The following is a 10,154-nucleotide window of genomic DNA, read 5'->3' on the forward strand; positions in this document are numbered from 1 at the left end:
GACACCTCACCAGACAGCCACCTCACCAGACAGCTCACCAGACAGCTAAACAGACTGCCAGCTCACCAGACAGCCAGCTTACCAGAAACCTCCGTCAGCCCTGCAGGGAGTTCTGAAGGTGGGCTCTCACTGCGGCCTTGTCCCAGGTCAGCACACACAGCACTGGGCCTTGTGTTCCCCATTGGTTCGTCATTGGTGCTGGGCTGCTCTCTAAATGTGCTGTGATCTTGAGGGAAGCAGCTCCCTGTAGCTCAGGCAGTCCCCAAAAGGGCTGACAGCTGAGGACCACCTGCCAGCGACATCCTCAGCAGTGTCTTTCCTTCAGGGGGACCTGGGGGCACATCAGAGCATCCAGCATGTCCGTCTTGCACATCACTACACCTCAAGTGTCCACAACATCCTCGGTCCATAGGAGGTGCCCAATAAGCTTTTGACAGATGACTAAGGAGCATACAGGTCTTGGTGGCTTGAGAGTCAGCCGTCTCCTTCAAGCAACCATTGCAAATGACCGCTCCACACCACTGTGTTTCAATCTTACATTTTGATCCCCGAAGGATACCTTACTTCCTTAATCTTGGTACAGATTATCAGACAGGGGAAAGATCACTGTCCCAAGTGCCTTACCAACAAAACAGAGCTTGAAAGAGGTACTCATCCGATCAGCCCCCAGCCCACTTCCCAGGCATACTCTCTGCCCACGCTGTGGGCTGCTGGCCACTGTTACCCTGCCGCACCCTGGCTGTGAGCCTGCTCCCACAGAACGCAAAGCAACGGTGTCTCTCTTCGGGGGTCCCCACAGCAAGTCTTCACTAAACTGTAGCAGCCTCTCCATCTGACCTCCCGAAGAATATTCACAGCCCTTCATTCGGCAGAGATGACTCGCCCCAGAACACAGCACGGGCCTCCTTCACTGATTGCAGCTTCTTCAGGCATAGATTTTGACATTTATGCAGATGAAGATTAATTTTATATTGACAACTCTAGGGTGTTAAGCTTGAGAATTTGAAATATGTCTCTTTGAAACAGTCAAGGGAAAGGAGAGGGTCAGAAACTGTCCGAGGGTCGTGGAGGCTTTGGAATAGCCATGAGCATCCCTCTCCGGGTGAGCTCTCTGCAAGCACCAGGTCTCCACGGCAGCTCCTCCGGGGCTGTGCACTCTCCATTTCTCCTTGCGCTAGATTTGGCGCCGCTCACAAAGTTTCTGGTCCCATTAGGCTTGACCTTTTCCACACCTTTGAAATCATCACAACCATGTGATTTGTTCATGCAATGAAATGTGAGTGGGAAAGGCGGTGCACCATTTCCCGAAGGAAGCTTTGAGAACCAGTGCGTACTTTGAAAACCAGAACTGCCCCTTCTCGTCCGGCATTTCCAACGGTGATGACATATCTCAAGATGGCATGCCCATCAGCTGGGCCTCTGAGCGACTGAGAGGCTGACGTGCAAGGGAGCAAGAAGCGAACCTTGGCCGTTTAACCGCAGAGGTGCAGGGTTTGTTTGTTACTAAGGCGTGACCCAGACTGTCCTGACCAAGCCATCCCCTCCCTCCTCTCTCCTTCCCTCTGTCTCCTGCTGTTTTCTCCCTCCCTCGTCTCTCACTTTTCACTCTAATCACCTTGGTAGATCCAGATTGACCCCTGGACTCTGCTTTCAAAGTGCCTCACACATGTTTTGTGGCCTCTTCCAGTTACCCACCTACCTCTCCCCGGCCACCCCTGGGATGGTCTCTGCTACTCTGAGAGATCTCAAGTTTCTGCAGCCCGTCCGCATCTGCCAAGTGTTCACACCTCGGCTCCTCTGGCCCTGGCTTCCCAAGCCCCTCTCTCGGTGCTGACCTCTCACACCAATCCTGCTTCTGGGCACAGACCAAAGAGAGAACACAGCTCACTGGAGCAACCTCCCGGCCATTCCCACTCCGATCTCACGCTTTCCCTCCCTTCCCCTCATTAATCACAGAGGAGTATACTGTTCTAAAGACAGAGAAAAAGACACCTGTCTTGCTTTAAGATTCATGCTTGTGGCCAGGCGCAGTGGCTCATGCCTGTAATCCTAGTACTTTGGGAGGCCAAGGCAGGTGGATTGCCTGAGCTGAGGAGTTCGAGACCAGCCTGGGGAACATGGTGAAACCCCATCTCCACTAAAAATACAAAACATTAGCCAGGTGTGGCGGCATGCACCTGTAATCTCAGCTACTCGGGAAGCTGAAACAAGAGAATAGCTTGAACCTGGGAAGTAGAGTTTGCAGTGAACTGAGATCGTGCCATTGCACTCTAGTCTGGGTGACACAGCGAGACTCTCTTAAAAAAAAAAAAAAAAGCAAGCAATGGGGAAAGGATTCCCTATTTAATAAATGGTGTTGGGAAAACTGGCCAGTCATATGCAGAAAACTGAAACTGGATCCCTTCCTGACACCTTACACTAAAATTAACTCCAGATGGATTAAAGATTTAAACATAAGACCTAACACCATAAAAACCCTAGAAGAAAACCTAGGCAAAACCATTCAGGACATAGGCATGGGCAAGGACTTCATGACCAAAACACCAAAAGCATTGGCAACAAAAGCCAAAGTAGACAAGTGAGACCTAATCAAACTCCACAGCTTCTGCACAGCAAAAGGAACTCTCATTAGAGTGAACTGGCAGCTAACAGAATGGGAAAAAGTTTTTCCAATCTACCCATCTGACAAAGGGCTAATAACCAGAATCTACAAAGAACTTAAACAAATTTACAAGAAAAAAACAACCCCAACAAAAAGTGGGCAAAGGATATGAACAGACACTTCTCAAAAGAAAACATTTATGCAGCCAACAAACATATGAAAAAATGCTCATCATCACTGGTCATTAGAGAAATGCAAATCTAAACCACATTGAGATACCATCTCACGCCAGTTAGAATGGCAATCATTAAAAAATTAGGAGACAACAGATGCTGGAGAGGATGTGAAGAAATAGGAACACTTTTACACTGTTGGTGGGAGTGTAAATTAGTTCAACCATTATGGAAGACAGTGTGGCGATTCCTCAAGGACCTACAAATAGAAATACCATTTGACCCAGCAATCCCATTACTTGGTAATATACCCAAAGGATTACAAATCATTCTGTTATAAAAACACATGCACATGTGTTTATTGTGGCACTGCTCACATAGCAAAGACTTGGAACCAACCCAAATGCCCATGAGAAACTGGATAAAGAAAATGTGGCACATATACACCATGGAATACCATGCAGCCATCAAAAAGGATGAGTTCGTGTCCTTTGCAGGGACATGGATGAAGCTGGAAACCATCATTCTCAGCAAACTGACACAGGAACAGAGAATCAAGCACCACATGTTCTCACTCATAAGTGGGTGTTGCACAGTGAGAACACATAGACACAGGGAGGGGAACATCATACACTGGGGCTTGTCGGGGGCTGGGGGCTAGGGGAGGGATAGCAGAGGGGTGGGGGCTAGGGGAGGGAGAGCATTAGGAGAAATACCTAATGTAGATGACAGGGTGATGGGTGCAGCAAACTGCCACCATGGCACATGAATACCTATGTAACAAACCTGCACATTCTGCACATGTACCCCAGAACTTAAGGTACAATAAAAAAAATCATGCTTGTGACTAGGTAATTTCTTTTTCCAGTTTCCTGTCCCTATTCTCAACTTCAATGCATGGCTCCAACTTTCTTTAAAATAGGACTCCAAGCTCCCCTTGTTCAGGAGCCATTTTAGGACCAATTGAGTGTGAGTCCAGTCACTCCACCGCAGAGGCCTGGAGCCCAGCTGTCCCCTGGACTGTGTTACTGCGGTCTTGGTGGTGAGCCCCTTTGCCAATGCATTCTTTGGATCTCTATGCTGTCTTTTCAGACTAGATTTTGCATGTAGGATTAGCGGAAAGATACACAGGGGAAAAATTAAGCTTTTGCTGAGAAATATTTAAACAGCTTACTTTAAAACAATAAAGAAGCCATTTCATTGGCACCTTGTCAGAGGTCACATCTCCTATGTCTTCAGGAGGCTGCCACACTGGCGGATCTGTACATCCTCGGCATCCAAATGAGGACTTTAAACTATGTCAGGAGATGTATTTTCTACGGCAAAACTTTCCATTATTTTCAGCCAGTTGCTTTCACAGAAACCGGTTTGACAGAACGGTTTCATTTTGCAAGCTGGTTGCTGTTTGATGGTGTTCACCCATTCGTTATTAAAAAGCACACAGTAAACACGAGAACGTGGCACTCTGTCTAATGCGAGGTGCACGAGGGGAAATAGAAGCTGTGACGCCTGCTTTTGTGGAACTTGATGTTTAATTATTTAAACAAGAGGAGGGAAAAGGAAAGGCAGCTTCCAGGGGCAGCCACTCTGAGACCAGCCAGGGCTGGACTTTGAATTTCACCGTGTCCACGCTGGCTTCTGAGCTCTTCAAGCTGTCAGGGCAGGGGGCCAGGTGCAGAGCCAGTGGCAGGTGCCTGGTTACTGAGCTACGTATGGAGTGGAAGTCGTGAGGGAAAGCCGCACGTTTCCTTACCGTTGCCTTTTCCACTGCATTTTACTCTCACTAACACCATTCGTAGCTTTCATGCGTTGAAGATGCTAGACACAAATTGGGGTGGCTGCCTGGTCTACAGGGGTTTCCTCAATGCCTCTGTCTCTGTTTGAAAGGTGGGTGTGTGCCCCCTCCAAGGGCAGTCATGGTATGTCCCGTCTCTGGCCACCATGAGGAGCAGAGCTGAGCGCACACTGCAGATGGGGCTCTTGCAAAGACCTCGGGGTCTGCTGAATGAAGAGAAGTCCATTCCTCTCTACCTGTGAAGCTGTTGAGACACGGGTCCAGAGCGGCTGTGGCCATGGTGGCAGGTTTGCGGATGGCGAGGATGAAGCCAACACACCCAGGGGACTGGCAGGTCCTCCCAGCTCTCACACCCCTGCCCCAACCACCCCTCTTGGCTTGTCTACACTCGTGGTAAAGCGATCCCTGCTTTTTTTCTTTTCCTTTTTTTTTTTTAAGTTCAAACTGGGCTTCTATTATTTTCAAGCTAACAATGTTAATTAATTATAATAAACGCTGTACATCCTACACATGGTCTCATTTAATCCTCACCAAAAAAACCTCTTAGATTGGTATTATTAAGTCCATTTTACAGATAAAGCAACGAAAATGCCAGGGGATTCCATACACATCTTTATTATCGTAACATCCTTTCCCTCTTTTCACTAAAGAGCTTTTAAAAAAAAAAAATCAAGTTAAATTCCTTCGTTCAAAATGTCTCAACATCTTCTTCTGCCCTTAGTCATTTTTTAAATTTTCCCCTATTTCTTCATGCGTCCCTTCTAACGTTAGCCTTGTTTTCTCATTCATTCAACATAACATATATGGAGCAACTGTGATCGGCCAGGCACCGTGCTAGGCTCCCTGTATGACAGACAGCAAAACAGTCCCGCTCGCCATCTGCTCAAAGCCTCAATTCCAGTCGGAAGAAAGACGACCCGGCAGCTACTTACGATCCAGGTTGCTATGAACTGTGGAGAAAGAAGGAAGAGCAGGTGCCGTGGAAACTTGCGATGGGCGTGCTTTCTCTACTCTAAAAGGAAAGACCCTACACCGTCTGAAAGATGCTTTCTTTGTGTCCGTTACGATCTGTCTCTTACTATTACATTTTTATTATCTACTTCACACAGCGTATGGCTTTTTTTTCCTTGCAGTTCTACTCACCGCTTTTAAACCTGAGCGGTTTAGTTTAGTTGAGTCTAACAAGCATTTATAGAACATCCACTATGTGTCAAAAACCTAGGGAGAAAGTGATAGACTCTTGAGGAGACAGAAGCTAAACAGAGCCTCTGGTAGAGTCTGGAACCTTCTGCTGCTGGTCACCCGGGCTGCTGGGGAAGCACAGTCCAGGAGTCCTCCCCGACATGACGCCCCATGGCTGTCTCCGCTGCCCCCTCTTCTCCTCTTCCACTGCCCCACATCCATCCTGTCGCATTTCCCACCGGATTTCCATCGCCCGTTAGCTCCCTTCATCACACCTACAGAGCGGCCTCTCTCCGCATTCCCTAATCTTAGCCACCATTATTTCCATTGAAATGAGGAACATGAAAATAAACGAAGTGGTTGGATTTATCGTATTTTTTAGCCAAAAATGGATTTAGGCCAACAAGTACCAAAGGACACAAAATAGAAATTTGATTGTGTCAAACTGAAAAAACAAGACAAAAAAACCCACCACCTACATCCCACTGTCCAACTTCCTGTTGGCTTCATGCCTTCGGCTGCATTCTGCGTGTTCCCCACATTCATTTCATTCACGCTGTTGCTTTTGTTTCTGAGGTTCCATTGTCTCTAAATCTCTCCTGACAATAGGATGGGGGTGGCATGAACGAATGAATGAAGTACTGAATAGGATATCTGGGCTATGTAAGAAGGGATTCAGAGGGTAAAAAAATCAACTTTGCCCTATTTCTTCTGCCACTCATTTATTTCGCTCTGTTCTTGGCCTCTGTGAATTCTGCTCCTCCCGAGTTTCCATTGTCTGCTTAGGTTTTCTCCCTTTCCCGCGGGCCCCTGCTCAGTATGTGTGGCTGTTTCTGAGACACAACTCGCTGACTCTCCCAATCTACGCTATAACCAACCAGGGAGAAAGCACAGCTCGTTTTAATGCGGTTCATTTAGCCTACATAACATTGGCTTCCCCATTACACCCTTCCTGGTATTTAAAACATGCAAGAGCTGAGATAAGACTTTTAAAATATTAACATAATCCAGGTCTCAACACAACATAATCCAATGGAAATAATATTTATAGCAACAATGCCCCGAGGCTCAGAAGCCATGGCTGAAATGTTATTATTGTGCAATGAAAATCCGCATCCTTCTCACTGTGGAATCAAAACATCAGCTGGAGCTAAATTATTCTGTTTTTCTTCAACCCCAGGGACAGCCTAATCACCCTGCAGTGCATAAGCAAACTCACTTTAATTTTTTATTTTATGAAAATAAAGCCACTGGCTTTGAACTGAAAGTATGACAGCCAAAAAATTTTTTTAATTTAGCCTCTCGTTCAACAGAAGATCCATGCCTTTACTTCAGTTCCCTGCGCACTGCCAATTGTGCAGCGCGAAGGTGGCATCAGATGGCATGGAAAGCTTCTAAGCCAGGTTATTTGCTTTGCATCCTATTGGAAATTAAATTATTCTAGAAGTCGGAAGTTTAAGCAGAGAACGTAGAAGAAAAGCAGGAAGGGGGGGAAGAGGTAAAAGAAGAAGGAGAGGAGGAAGGAGGGAGCAGGAAAAAGAAGGGAGAAAGGAAAAAAGGCGGTAGAGAGGAGTTGGTTGAAGAAGAGAAATAAAAGAATTCCTCAAACAATAGGACTGGAGCGGGAGGCAGGCTGCAGTTTGGAAACTAATCTGGTTTGGAAACTAATCTGAAATATTTTTCCTTCGGGTCAAATGGAGCAGCTGCTATATGGAGCTAAGGAAATCCCGGCAGCTTCTGCGATGTGAAGTGCTGCGTTGGGAAGGACATGTGTGGTCACTGAGCCCAGCCAGCCATTTCATCCTTGAGTCTTCCCGCTTCAGGTCTCATCACAGATCTGGAATTTTAATCACGGTGTTCACTTTTCTTTCCAGTTTTTGGAAGTAGATTTTTAACCTCTTCCAGGATTTAGTCTTTCTTGGGTGTTCGTGATAACTTTGTTCTCTGATGTCAGGATATCCAGTATTACCTATTTTCCCTAATTCCTACTTTTCCTGTACTTTTTCAAATGTCAGCTCCCCAAATTGTCACCCTCTTCCTTAAGGTGCTTGTTCTGAGCCCAGCCTCCGCATTTTCCGGCATCCTGGAAAGCACGGTTCTTCCTCTTCTGATCATGGTAATGACTCGCTCAGTAAAGGTGAGCACCCTGGCACTCACCCTGCGTCCGGAAGACAGTGCCGAGGTGAATCATTCTAAGCAATCACTAGAAGTCACAGGGATTGCCCCAACCACCCACGATGCTGGAGAAATGCCCGGAAGACTTACCTCAACTCACCCAGCTAAAGAATCAACTCTCTCCTCCTCCTCTCCTCCCAGATTCCATCGAAAGCCAAGATTTTTCTTGGCTGGCATCTCCAAGAGATTAGTCAATGTCATTTAATCTTAAGGACAGTGTCCAGGGCGCCTTGATGATTGTAAGGAAATCAGGAGCAGAAACGGATATGCTGGCCCTTCTGTGCTTAGTCGGGCCACAAGGCCAGCCTCCCCGGAGACCAAGAGGTCAGTCAGGCTCTGGGCTCAGACTGCTTGGGTTCGAATCCAAGTGCTGCCACTGCCTAGCAAGGTGACCCACAAACACCCTGGGCTTTCATTACTGCATGTGTAAAGCGTTTGAAAGAGTGTCTGACAGGCACATGGCAGGTGATTAATAAATGCTGCCTATTTTTATCATTACCACCCTCTTCATCTGTGGGTCAGATTATGACCTGAGTTAAAAGAATAATGAATTAAGCCATGCATTTAGTTCTGCCAAATATGAATTATTAAGATAACAAACTCACATTTCGGAGCATGCCTGTGTGGCTACGTGCCCAGCACTGTGATAAGGACACAGCAGTCATTTAATGTTTTCAGCAGTGGGTGAGGTGCGACCACATCGTGGAAATGGAGATTGAGAGATTGAACCACTCGAGGTCACGCAGCTCATAAGAAGAGAGGCCATGGATTCACGCCAGTCTGGGACCCCACACCCATATCCAAGCCACTGTCAGACACTGCGTTCCTGTGCAACGGCTCGTGTAGAAAGCCAAGCTCAGCGCTTCAGCTGTGAAGTGAAATCAGCAAGGATGAAATCTCGTGTGGGGTTTCTGCATGCCTGTGCTTCTGCATGCATATTTGCTTCCTTAAATTAGATTTATCAGCTAGAAGAAAAAAACCTTAGTCAGACACTGGTCCAGACCGAGAAGGCAGAGATGCCCAGAGGCCCTGCTCAAAGCACCCCTGTGCCAGAGAAACTACCCCCAAAGTGAAAGTGGACCGCCCGCTTTGAGTCTGTGCCCCCTCATCCCTCCTCGCCGGCTCCTAACTTGGCTCTCTTATGCAAGACATTTGTTCCGGCTCAGATCTGTTTTCAAACAACAAATTGCACCTCAACCCTTCACTTTTCACCTGAGTCATTCAGAGCATCACTGGCGATGTTCAGTCTCAGGGAGACTGAGCGTTTGTATGAGGGAAAACATGTTTTGTAAAAAAGTGAAATAAACACAGGGAAAAGCCATTTCACGACGATGAGTGTACAGTCGTCCCTCAGAATCTGTGGGGGATCAGTGCCTGGACCTCCAAGGATGTGCAGGTTGCTGATGGAAACTGGGGTCGTGTTTGCCTATAACCCACACACACCCTCTCAATGCTTTAAATCACCTCCAGATGACTTACAATACCAAATACAATGTAAATGCTATGTAAATAGTTGCTATACTGTATTCTTTTTAATTTCTCTTTTTATTGTTGTATTGTGATTTTTTATTGTTTTCTTTTAAATATTTCCTACCCCTGGTTGGTTGAATGGGTGGAGGCAGAGCTCGCAGATACAGAGGCTGACTGGTGTAATAGGTACCAAACACTTAGAGGATTAAGGCAACACAAATTTACTTCTTATAGTTCTGGACATTAGGAGTCTAAAATGGGCCGTGGTGGGCTAGCATCAGGGTGTCCACAGGACTGCACGCCTCCTGGAGGCTTCAGAGGAGAACGCACTTCCTTATTTCCCAGCTTTAGAGGTTCCTGCACTCCTTGGCTTGCGGTCCCTTCCAGCCGTGTTCACATCGCTGCAACCTCTGCCTCCACTGCTGCTCAGTTGACAGCATCCATCCTTTCTGGGAAACATCTGAATGGCTTTTTTCCAGCCAGCCCCTCTAAGAACCTGGATCGTCCCCTAGAATATTCTGAATGCGGTGTCTTGGGTATGTCTGCTTTCTGTGTAAGCTTAGCAACCCCGCAGTCTGAGACTGGCTTCAAGCCCTCCTAAATAGACAGATTCCCCTCCTGCCCTATAAAGCACTGGGCTGCATCTGGGATTCCGTGGCTCTCTCCCAGGCATCTGCAGGCTGCTCAGCACTGTCCACACAGCCCTGCCTTGTGGCCGGTTCTGTTGCGAAGGGCCAAGTCTGTTGGAGGCACGTGG

General features: G+C 47.1%; 1 long non-coding RNA gene across 1 annotated transcript in view; it reads right to left on the bottom strand.

The window, feature by feature from the left end:
- Positions 1 to 9,535, bottom strand: part of LOC116541895 — a 19,278-nt gene extending 9,743 nt beyond the window's left edge. The window contains exons 1-2 of the long non-coding RNA XR_004265000.1: positions 9,361 to 9,535; positions 4,283 to 4,284 (exon numbers count right to left, since the gene is read on the bottom strand). This is a non-coding gene — a long non-coding RNA (uncharacterized LOC116541895). The remainder of the gene's footprint in view (positions 1 to 4,282; positions 4,285 to 9,360) is intronic.
- Between the last annotated feature and the right edge of the window lie 619 nt (positions 9,536 to 10,154).

Source organism: Sapajus apella, unplaced genomic scaffold (genome assembly GCF_009761245.1).
Source record: "Sapajus apella isolate SASKATOON/1434 unplaced genomic scaffold, GSC_monkey_1.0 scaffold158, whole genome shotgun sequence".
Classification (NCBI taxonomy): Eukaryota; Metazoa; Chordata; class Mammalia; order Primates; family Cebidae; genus Sapajus; species Sapajus apella.